We start from the raw sequence: 11,984 nt of genomic DNA, 5'->3' as shown, positions 1-11,984 counted from the left end.
AGATGAAATTTCTTTGTAAAGAAAATTCCCAGCCTGTGTTAACAGTAAAAGTAGGGATGCCACTAGATAGTAAGTCCAAATATGTAGGGAATATTTTTGTTCACTAGATATCTGGGAGCTTAGAACAATGCGTAGAAAATAATAAGCACTCAGTAAATAAATGCATGACAGAATAACAAAAGGCACTTGCTAAATTTCTTTAGATCCAAGGGGCTCAGCAAGCTGAGAGATTTTAATATTTTCATTTCAAGGCAAATCTGATAGATAACTATGATTTTTAAATCAACCCAACTATAAATACTCTCCTCACTTATTTTCAAATTTTGCATCTATGTTTATCTTGCTCTAAGAATTATTATAATATTAATGGCAGGGGTGCCTGGGTGGCTCAGTCAGTTATGCCTGTGCCTTCATCTCAGGTCATGATTTCTAGATCCTGAGATGGAGCCTCGCATTAGGCTTCCTGTTCAGTGGGGAGTGTGCTTCTCTCTCTCCCCCTCTCTCTTGTGCACCCCCCTGCACCACCACCACCCCCCGCCATGTGTGTGAGCACACACATGTGCACTCTCTCTCAAAGAAATAAAATCTTTAAATAAATAAATACAATAATGGCAAAGGCTTCTTTTGTTTCCTCTGCATCTTAGTATAACACTTATCTCTTATCTAGGCTTCTAGATACGCAGCTACTATGTGCACTGTTCTAAGTTCCTTACATATTAACTCACCTACTCTGATCACAAATATTTTAAAATATCAACTCAAGGAGCTCTTGAAGAGGTAAAAAACACACACACACACACACACACACACACACACACACACCCCTGCTAGAGAAAGCCCCATAAAGCAGAAGATTGTATTTGAGTAATGCCCACTGAGTCTCAGGATCCTTAGATGAGCACACCTAGTTAAGGAACTGTAGGGCCAGAGAAAAAGTGCTCTTGAGTCTGGAGCTCTAAGATGCACCTAAGAAAACTTGATATTTCTTTTAGTCTTTTTTTTTTTTTAAGATTTTATTTATTTATTTGACAGTGAGAGACAGTGAGAGAAGGAACACAAGCAGGGGGAGTTGGAGAGGGAGAAGCAGGCTCCCTGCCGAGCAGGAAGCCCAATGCGGCTCGATCCCAGGACCCTGGGATCAGGCCCTGAGCCGAAGGCAGATGCTTTACGACTGAGCCACCCAGGCGCCCCTTCTTTTAGTCTTTTATTTGATCTTCAAAACTCGCCATGGATGTCAGATTGGTAAACAGGTGCTACCTGGGAGGGGGTACCAGGGAGCCCTCTAGATGTTGGAAATGTTCTATACCTAGTTGATCTGGGTGGTCATTATATGTATGTATGGGTGTATGCATATATAGAAATCCATCCATTGAGGTAGGCACTTAAGATTTGTGCACTTTATGGGGGCACCTGGGTGGCTCAGTAGGTTAAGCGGTTAAGCATCTGCCTTTGGCTCAGGTCATTATCCCAGAGTTCTGGGATCGAGTCTCACGTTGGGCTCCCTGCTCAGCAGGGAGTCTGCATATCTCCCTCTCTCTCTCTCCCTCTGCCTTTCCCCCAGTTTGTGCTCTTTCTTTCTAGTAGATAAAATCTTTTTAAAAAAAAGAAAAGATTTGTGCACTTTATGAAAATTATACTTTAAAAGAAAACATTAATGACCAGACCCTCTTATTGAGAATATCATTCTCTTCAAGAGCTCCAGCTATCATTTTTATATGTGGCAGTGACAAAATATTGAAACACAAATGACCAAAGCTCTCTCCCTCCGCAAAAGATTTCATATGAATTTTACATTCTAGCCCATAATATATTAGATTTCATTTTAATTTTTTTAATTTTTTTGTTTACAATTTCTTTTTTTCAAGATTTTATTTTTTTAAGTAATCTCCATACCCAATGTGGGGCTCGAACAACGCTGAGATCAATAGTCCTATGCTCTACTGACTGAGCCAGCCAGGTGCCCCTTGTATTCATTTTAATATACATTTTTGTAATTTTTTTCCAGATTGTCAATTAAGAGTAATCCCAGAAAGGTGTGTGCTGCTCACTCTATGTTGGAGAAACACTTGGTGCTGTTACAGTGCTTACGAGCCAGTTTGAAAAACAGAAAAGAGGGGGGTCTCAGGGTTCCAAGACAATCTCTTAAGGACTCTGACAGACGAACAGTAGTCAGATATTTGCAAATCAAGTTAAAACATCTATTCTTGTCCCCAAAGTACTTACATGTAAACTTCATAATAAACTTGAACATTTCTTTAGGACATTCATTGTCACATCTAAAGATTAAGTTCACGGATAGCTCAGTGTTTAAAAACAACAAAGAAACACTCTCTTTTTTCTATTATTATTGTTGTTGTTCTTGTTGTTATTAGGTAAAGAGAAGTACCTAATTTCAGTGATAATGAGAGGTGAGACACCTGGAATCCCCTCCCCCTACCTTGTTCCAAGTCCCCTGCCCGCTTCTCCCACACAGAGCTCGGGGAGACTTCAAAGTCAAACAGAAGTGATAGACCCAGACTGCTCTTTGATGCCTAAGAACATCGGAGCCCGCAGTTTGATGTAAATGCAAAGCATCTGTACTTTTCAAACCTTTCATGGTATCTCACATTGCTAACAACAAAAGCTGAAAAGTTTGAGGTGACACAGATTACACACATTAAAATATTTGGAACCAGGAACTTTTCATTTCTTTTTCTATTATATATAGCTTCTTTTACTTTGCAAACCACACTGGATAGTAAATTACTTCTGGCACGCAGCCTTGTCAGCTTGCCAAATTTCAACTGGAGCAAGTTTTTACAGCCGGGCTAATAAGCCCTGAAAATTAGGAGGTAAGTATAATGGAGATAACGACATAGTCTTTAGCTGCAGGAGCATAGAATGACAACGTGAGATTCTAATAGATTCTACTTTTAAAAGTTTTTTTATTCTAATGAAGTCTTTTAAAAAAATTTTAGGTTATTCTAGTTCAAAACACATGTAAATGGAAAGAGTTTCTTTTAATTGGTGAAAAGCATTTTTGTGGGTTTTTTCTTGTGGCTTAAGTTATTGCTTTTTGCAAACTTGAAGAAAGGAAAAACAAAAAGAAAAACCAAGAATATGGTAGTTTGGGGATAGCAACCTACTATTAAAACAAACTGACATCCTGAAAAAACATGTTCTGCAATGATTGGCTTCCAGGATGGGGCTTGGCGATTGTGTGTGAATATGTTTCATCAAAGCTGGTTAGGTACATCAACTTTGTTGCAGTTTGCCCCTAATCCGGATAGAAACCCAGTCCCTGCTGAAGTAACTTTCAGGTCTTTATCAAACAAAGCTTCAAAAAATTGGAAGTGAATATCACGTTTAATTTTTATCACTGACAGAAACAGGAGGTATCTGCTATGTGGTAAATATCCATTTCCCTAAATTTCATTCTTGCATCCATTTGTATTCACAATTTTCAAGCTGATGAGGAAAATTTTTTCCCCTTCTCATTTTGTCCTCCAATTAGACCTGGACTGATTAGCCTCCACACCACATGCTTGCTCAGTCCCAAATTATTTAAGCAAAGAAGAGGTTCAGAGTTTGTGTGTGTGTGTGTATGTGTGTGTGTGTGTGTGTAACTATACTAAAATAAAATGGCCTTGCTCCAGAAATGCCAACTTTCTTATAGTTCCCCACCACACCATGCATGTTATTTTATACTTCTATTAACACACGCTATTCCCTTAAGCCTAGAATGTCTCGTGTCCTCGTATCCATTTAGTTCATGAAAAAAAATTTTTTTAAAAAGGAAGCCTGCCTTAACACCCCACCAACCCAACATCAACACCAATTTGTGTACGTATATACATTTATATAAAGGGCTCAGTCTTTGTATCTTTTTCCCCCCTCTCACTAATGCTTCGGTGATCTTATCCAGGCCCATAATATTAAATGTCATCTTCAGTGCTGTCCAAGAGAACTTCCTGTAATGATGGAAATATTCTATATCTTCACTGTCCAATAAAGTAGCAATGAGACCCATGTAGTTATTGAGTACTTGAAATGTGGCTAGAGCAACTGAAAAACTGAATTTTTTATTTCATTTAATTAATATAAATTTAAATTGCCGCATGTAGCTAGTGGCTGCCACATTGGACAGCCAATTTTTTTTTTAAGATTTTATTTATTTGAGAGAGAGAGAGAGAGAGAGCACAAGCAGGGGGAGCAGCAGAGGGAGAGGGAGAAGCAGGCTCTCCGCTGAACAGGGAGCCCAACGTGGAGCTCGATCCCAGAACCCTGGGATCATGACCTGAGCCCAAGGCAGATGCTTAACTGACTGAGCCACCCAGGCGCCCCTGGACAGCCAATTTTTTTTTTTTAAGATTTTATTGATTTATTTGTCAGAGAGAGAGAGAGTACAAGCAGGGGGAGTAGCAGGCAGAGGGAGAAGCAGGCTTCCCACTGAGCAGGGAACTGGACGTGGACTCGATCCCAGGACCCTGGGATCACGACCTGAGCTGAAGGCAGACGCTTAAGGACTGAGCCACCCAGGTGTCCCTGGACAGCCAACTTTATAGCACCAATCTATAAATCTTTTTTAAATAAATAAATAAATAGGGGGCACCTGGGTGGCTCAATTGGTTAACATCTGCCTTCAGCTCAGGTCATGATCCCAGGGTCCTGGGATCGAGCCCCGAATCAGGCTGTCTGCTCAGTGGGGAGTCTGCTTCTCCATCTCCCTCTGCCCCTACCCCCCCTCGTGTTTGCTCGTGCTCTCTCTCTCAAATAAATGAATAAAATCCTAAATAAATAAATAAATAAATAAATAAATAAATAAATAAATAACTGTCCCCTGAACTCCAGACTCACGTCAGTATATCCAGCTGCCTACTCAACATCTCCACTTGGAGATCTTACAGGCATTTCAAAATTAGTATGTCCAAAACCAAGCTGCTGATGCTCTCCCCCCAAACCTGCTCTTACTACTATCTTCTCCATCTTGGCAAATCCATTACTCTGGTTTCTCAGGCCAAAGCCTGGGAGTTGTCCTTGACTCCACATCTAATTTGTCAACGATCCTCTCTGTTGTAGAAAATATAGCCAGATTCTGACTTCTCCCCATCATTGCTACCGCTGTCATCCTAGTGCAAGCCACCATTACTTTTCACCTGGATTATTGCTATAGCCTTCAACTGGCCTCCCTGCATCCACCCTGGCCCTCTTGAGCTTATTCTTAACAGGAATTCATTCTTTTTTTTTTTTTAAGATTTTATTTATTTATTTGACAGAGAGAGAGAGACAGCCAGCGAGAGAGGTAACACAAGCAGGGGGAGTGGGAGAGGAAGAAGCAGGCTCCCAGCGGAGGAGCCTGATGCTGGGCTCGATCCCATAACACTGGGATTATGCCCTGAGCCAAAGGCAGTCGCCTAATCACTGAGCCCCCCAGGCACCCCCAGGAATCCATTCTTAACAGCAGCCAACTTAAAATATAAGTTAGACCATTTCACTGATCTGCTCAAAGCCCTTCAGCGGCTTCTTGACTCAGAGTAAAAACTAAAATCCTTGCACTGCCTACAAAGTGCCATATGGTCTGGTGCCCTGCCCTTCCCTTTCCTCTCTGACCTATTTTCCACTCCTCTCTAGTTTCCTCCACTCCAGGTATATTAGCCTTCTTGGTATCCCTTCAACGTGGCAATGCAGAGCCTTTACGCTGGCTGGAATTCTCTCGGCCTGGAACCCTCTTCCCCAGATAAATTAAATTCATGGCCCATTCCCTCACCTCCTTCAGATCTTTCTCAAAGGTCACTCTCTCCAGGACACCATTCATATTTTTAAACTGCTCTTCATGGGGCAGCTGGATGGCTCAGTCAGTTGAGCCTTGTCGGACTTTTGATTTTGGCTCAGGTCATGATCCCGGGATCCTGGAATCGAGCCCTTTACTGGGCTTCACGATGAGTGCAGAGTCTGCTGGAGGTTCTTTCTCTCCCTCTCCTTCTGGCCCCCCCATTCTCTCTAAGTAAATAAATATTTTTTTTTTAAATTGCACTTCCTACCCTCAACAACTCTTATTCCACATGCTTTTTTTCTCCCTCTGTATCACTGATCACCATCTTAAATATAGTAGTGTTTATTATTTATCTCTCCTCACACATACACTGAAACACAAACTCCATGCAGCTGAAATTGTTTACTCCTGAAGCTCCAGTTAGGCATGTAGTAAGGGCTCATTACATATTTGTTGAAAAAATGAATGAATATTTGTATAGTGGCCCTACTTAGTTTGTGTTGTACCTCATGTCTTTATATGCCTATGCTTCATGACACTGTGACTTCCGTGGGAGGGAGGACTAGTATTTTATTTATGTTTGAAGGCCCTAGAATCTGGCAATGGAAAACATTAGATACTCAATAAACATTCACTGAAAAGAAACAACTCTCCATTACGCATAACACCTGTTATAAAAGTCACTCACAGTGTTTAATACGCCCAAAACCCTTCCTAAAGGAAACTGATCTACCCACAGCTCCTTTTTTTTTTTTACCACCTTATCCCGGGCAATTTGCCACTACTGAGCAGACCACAAGGAAGGTCCTGATTCGAGGATAACCGATCTATTGACTGGTCAAAAACCTGGCAGGAAAAGATGAACTGGGCTAACTTAAATCTCCCCCTCTTTGGACTCTGGATAAGAAGAAAAAGAAAAGTAAGTGATGCGAACATTGGAGTTAAAAACAAAGATAATCCATGAGTCAGAGATAGAATCTTGAGGAGCTTGGTAAGGCAAAGTAAGGAAGCAGAAACTATGAGTAAGTGGCAACTAGGAAATATGGGAAAGGTACATGGAGTGAAAAGGGGGTGGGACGAGGAGGAACACAGCACCTAAAAGAAAATGGAGAGTCACCAAATTGTATTAATAAAAGCACCCTGGAGGGACGAACTCATGCAATTGAGGTCCCATTTTGAAAATTTTTTTTTTTAAACATCTTATTTATTTATTCTAGAGAGACGGAGACAGCCAGCGAGAGAGGGAACACAAGCAGGGGGAGTGGGAGAGGAAGAAGTAGGCTTATAGCAGAAGAGCCTGATGTGGGGCTTGATCCCATAACACCGGGATCACGCCCTGAGCTGAAGGCAGACACTTAACCGCTGTGCCACCCAGGCGCCCCCCATTTTGAAATGTCTTGATTACAGTTGTCTCAAAGCTCCTTCCTGCTCTCTGTGTCAACTTAGCAATAAAACCCCATCCGTCGAGGTGCCTTAAGGGATTGTCTCTGTTCTTCACAACCCTTGTCCCTACTAGAACCCATACGGGGTTCAGACAGTTGCTGTCACGGGTAGAAGTGCGAGGGGATTGTGTTTTCATATTTTCTACCAAATGATAGATTTGAGATGTTCTTCAAAGCCTTTGGCAATTGGCCCTCGAAGCTTTGAGCATTTATTAAGAAACACGGTGGGGGGGGGGAATGTTCTCTTTGGAGCCATTTGGTTTCCCTTAAAGTCACACTCTATTGGCAAGCTAGAATCCACTTAGAGTGTGACTGTACCTTGCTTTAAACGAATTTGAAACTCTGGATTTACACCAATAGATTATTACTTGGTCACTTTTAACAGTCTTTTATTTATCAGTTTTTATTACAAAAGTAATATACTGTTAGAAATTCAAATGCCAGATTCTTTTAAATGGTGAGAATTTATGAACCAAAAGAGAGCCACAAATCTGAAGCCCCCCCCCCCCGCCCCCGCTAAGTTTCACACACAAAGCACCTGAGGAAAAGGGCTTTCTGCTTCAAAGACTTGGTCACAATCTTTCTCTCTTTCCGTCTCCATTAGTAGCCCTCCCCTATGGGTCCACACAGCTGCCACTCCCACAGAGAGAGCCAGCTATTTCAAAATGCACTCGCTGCTTTTCCTCGAGGGGCAGTGGGGCATAACGGTTAAGACCATCACCTTTATTTTGAGTACATTTTGGCAAGTTCTAGCAACATTTTAAGCATACATGTCTTACGGCTCAGCATTTCTGACATCTACAAATCTATCCTACAGAAATACTAACAAAAGCACACAAACATACGTATAAGGAAGGTAACTGAAGCAATATTTGTAACAGCAAAACATTGGAAAAATCCTAAACTGTCTATCAGGCACGTGGTTAAATAAATTATAGTACATCCATACGCAGGTATACTATGGAATTATTAAAGCAAATGAGGAGTGTGTGCATGAAAAAAGATGAATTATACATTGTTAAATCTAAAATGGCAAGTGGCAGGACAGTAGTTATTGTATAATCCATTTTATATGTGTCTATATGCGTGTTAGGAGCAAAAAAAAGTTTGGAGCATTGCCCATCAAACCGTTCACACACTGGTTACCTTTGAGAAGTGGAATGGGGAATTTATACCTTGGGATATTATTGGGTAATATAATAAAGGAATGTTATTTTTGTAATTTCTATTTAAATAAAATAGTTTAACAGAAAAGAAAAATGAAAGAGGCTCCAGAATCAAATTCTGGTTCAAATCCCAGTTCCACCATCTTTTTAGAATTACTTGGGATATTAAAATGAAAATTTGCTTTATCTTAATTTCAGATTCACAGTTCGCAGCAATTGCTTGAAATATCTCAGCTTTTGTTCATACATTATTGTTTTTAAATACCAGAGAAGATTCTGCCTTAAAGGACTTGTGATCTGTTTTACATGTAAGGAACATATTTTCTAAGGTGAGTAATTTCACTCCCTCACTTATCTGTTTGCTAATAAGATACTCGTAATAAATAGGGCATATTCTGTCTCTTTCGCAAATCCTGCTCCCTTTTCTCCCCAACTCACCCAGAGCCTCCACAACCTGGGAGCTGTCCAGGTACAAATTAACATTTAAAAAGACCTCAAGTTGTTCACACAAGCAGCTCTATTATTGCTCTCTCTTTTACAGCCTTGGTCTGCTCAAAAACCCACATTCAAATTGGATCACATCCACTCCAGCCCTTCAGCACCCAGGTATTGTGGGCGAGAGGCCGCTTTTGGCTACAAACTCCTTTATTCATTCTAAAATAACTTCATTCATAAGGTTCATTGAACAACTAGTTCGTGCCCATCACAGGCTCTGACAAAGCACTTTTGCCTACCTTGTCACTAATCCTCAGGGCAACTCTGTGGGTGGGTGGTTTCATTTAACAGATAAGCAAACTTCGAAAGGTAAAGTGACTTGCCCAAGATCACACAGCTAGTAGAAGGGGGAGCCTGCTGGGAAAGCTAGGTTTGGGGGTTACTAAAGGTCACCAACGGTTCTTTTTTTCTCTTTTTGATTAACTAGTTTTAAAAGAAAAAATAGTGCTCTTAACTTGTGAAGAAAAACAGCGTTCTCCCACCCCGCTGGTCCTCTCCCTCCTACTACAACTCTCCTGTGCAACGACGTGGAACGTTTTAAGCTATGTCTCCTGGTCCACCGCCCTGTATTTCTAATCAGAAGACCCGTGTGTTGCATGGTATCACCCAAACTTAACCATGATATCACCAAAACACCACTCCACCATCAACTCCCTCGGTCCCTTTATACTTCATTCACCCTCCCTGCTCAGATTGCAAACTCGGTCGGTTCCCCTGGCTTCGCTCACTCTGGGTCTCCAGCACGAGCGCCGCTGGAACTCGCCTGGCGGGGCCTGAGAAGCCACCCTCCCCCGGCTCAGCCGGGCCTCGGTTCCCGGCCCTGGCCCAGACCCTTCTCGGGCTGCGGGTCGGGGGCCGGGCGGCAGTGAGGGTCTGAGAGCGAGGATAGGGCGATGGCGACACTGGGGGTCAGGAGGCAAGGGCCGCAGTCCAGAGGCGAGGGCTGGGATCGCGGGGTGAGGGCCGTGGCGCACGCAAGAATCGGAGTCCAGGGGCTGACAGCCGGGTTTGGGGGGACAAGGGTCGGGGTTCGGGTTCGAGGGAGGGTCTGAGGCGAGGGCCCTTATTGCAGGCAAGGGCTTGGGTCGGAGGGCGAGGGTCAGGGTCTGGGTTGGAGGGTCAGGGGTCAGATCGGTGGCAAGGACCGGGAAGGAGGGGACGAAGGTCAAAGTTGGGGGCCAGTGGGGGTCGGGGCGAGGGGGCGAGGGCCGAGGGGGCGAGGGCCGAGGCGGGGTCTGAGATGAGGGGCGGGGGGAGAGGTCTGGGATCAGGAGGGCGAAGGTCAGACTTGGGAGAGAGGGCCAGGGCCCCGGGCAGGGTTCGCAGTGGTGGGGCGAGGGACTAGGGGCGAGCGTCCGCGCGCCAGGGGCGGGGTCCCCGGGCGGAGCGGGGGTCGTGAGGCGAGAAGTGGGGTCCCGGCGATAGCGCGGGTGCCGGTCGGGGCTCGCGGATCGAGGGCCGGGGTCGCGGCGGCAGTTGGGGCGGGTCGGGGGTTGGGGGTGTCAGGCCGTCCGGGTTTGGCGGAGCGTGGGGGGCGCTTTGCAGCCGTGGCCGCCGGGGCCCTTTGCTGCGGGCCCTCGACAGGGCGGCCGCACTCGCGGGCAGAGGGCGCCCACCTCCGCTCCGGCCTCGTCGCCGCGGCCCCTCGGCGCCGGCAGCCCCCGCCGAACTCGACAGCCTCTGCCCCAGGCAAGCGGCGGGCCTCTCCCGGCGACCGGTGCCCTGCGGGGGGCGGGCCAGGTCGCAGGCGCCTCGGGCCTTCGGCGCGGGGCCGGCACCGCGGCTCGGTCCGGGAGCCCCTCCTGCCCCTTCCTCCAGGGTCGGGGGCCGGGTGCGCAGTACCGCAGCCTCGCTCCAAAGAAACCGCCCCACCAGTCCCCTCCAACTTTCCCTCTCACCCCCTTTTTAAGTCCTTTATCGGGCCGAGGGCGGGGGCGGGGGTCCAAGACTTGAGCAGTTTTGGAGGAAGATTTCCTTTGTTTCTGGCGGGGGTGGGGTAATGTCTGTTTCGACCCAGTGTGGTATCCTTTATTGGTCTTTCGTGAACTGTGCCCTCTCCTGCACACACACTCATCTTCCTTCGTCCTCCCCAAACCGTCATCACGAATGTGGGTTCAATAATTTTTAAATTTACGTTAGTATGAATTTGAAAATATTTTTCACAGTGGATCTGAGTAAGATACTACGATTATATCTCTTTCCCTCCTCAGGCTTTTTTTCTTTTCCGTGCAGTTAATCGTTGTCTCCATTCTTTGTTTTCTATGTATGTATCATTAATTTTTTCCCAGTGGTCTACCGAAACTGTAAATTTCCATTCATTCAATCTCACCAGGTAATACGTCTGTGATTTTTTTTTTTTTCTCGGAACTTTTCCTCCCATTCCAATCTTAAGTGTTGCTCACGAGGCCAACTGCACAGCTGTTGTTCTAGGATTTCCCTTCATCATGGTCCTGGGAATATTCCTTGCTTCATTTTGGGACTCCCTGTGTCCTTGGATTCCGTGTTTTGTTGTCTGTCATTTCAGTACAGCATATCTACCAGTAGCTTCCTGAGAAAGGGTGTAAAGGAGGTAATTTTATTCTGAGACCTTGCAAATCTGAAAATATCTTTTTTTTAAGTTAATTTTTTAAAGTAATCTCTATGCCCAACATGGGGCTCGGACTCACAACCTGGAGATCAAGAGGCACTTGCTCTTCTTCCTGAGCCAGCCAGGTGCCCCTGAATATATCTTTATTAGACCTCCTCCCTTGACTGATGTGATAATTTGTTTGGGTATATTATTCTTGGTTGGAATTCATTTCTTTTTCTTAGAACTGTGAATGTTCTATTCTATCTTCCAATCTTGCTGCTGAGAATTCTAATGAAATTCTTACATTTGTACTTGACCCATATACCTATGTGTATTCCCTATTGTTGTTACTGTTTTTGGAAGCTTTGATCATCTTCTATCTTTGATGTTTTGAAAATGCACAATGATATGCCTTGATATGCATATTGTCATTCATTGTGCTAGATACTCAAGGGCCCTTTTAATTCAGAAACTCTTGCCCTTCAGTTCTGGAAAATTTCTTACATCACTTTATTTTTCCTTTGCATTGCTCATTAGATCTCTCCCCTCTACAAGCCTAT

This window comes from Ursus americanus, chromosome 23, assembly GCF_024610735.1.
Source record: "Ursus americanus isolate L20-20 chromosome 23, mUrsAme1.1.p, whole genome shotgun sequence".
NCBI lineage: Eukaryota > Metazoa > Chordata > Mammalia > Carnivora > Ursidae > Ursus > Ursus americanus.
The sequence above is the reverse complement of the archived record's forward strand: the minus strand, read 5'-3'. Positions refer to the sequence as shown.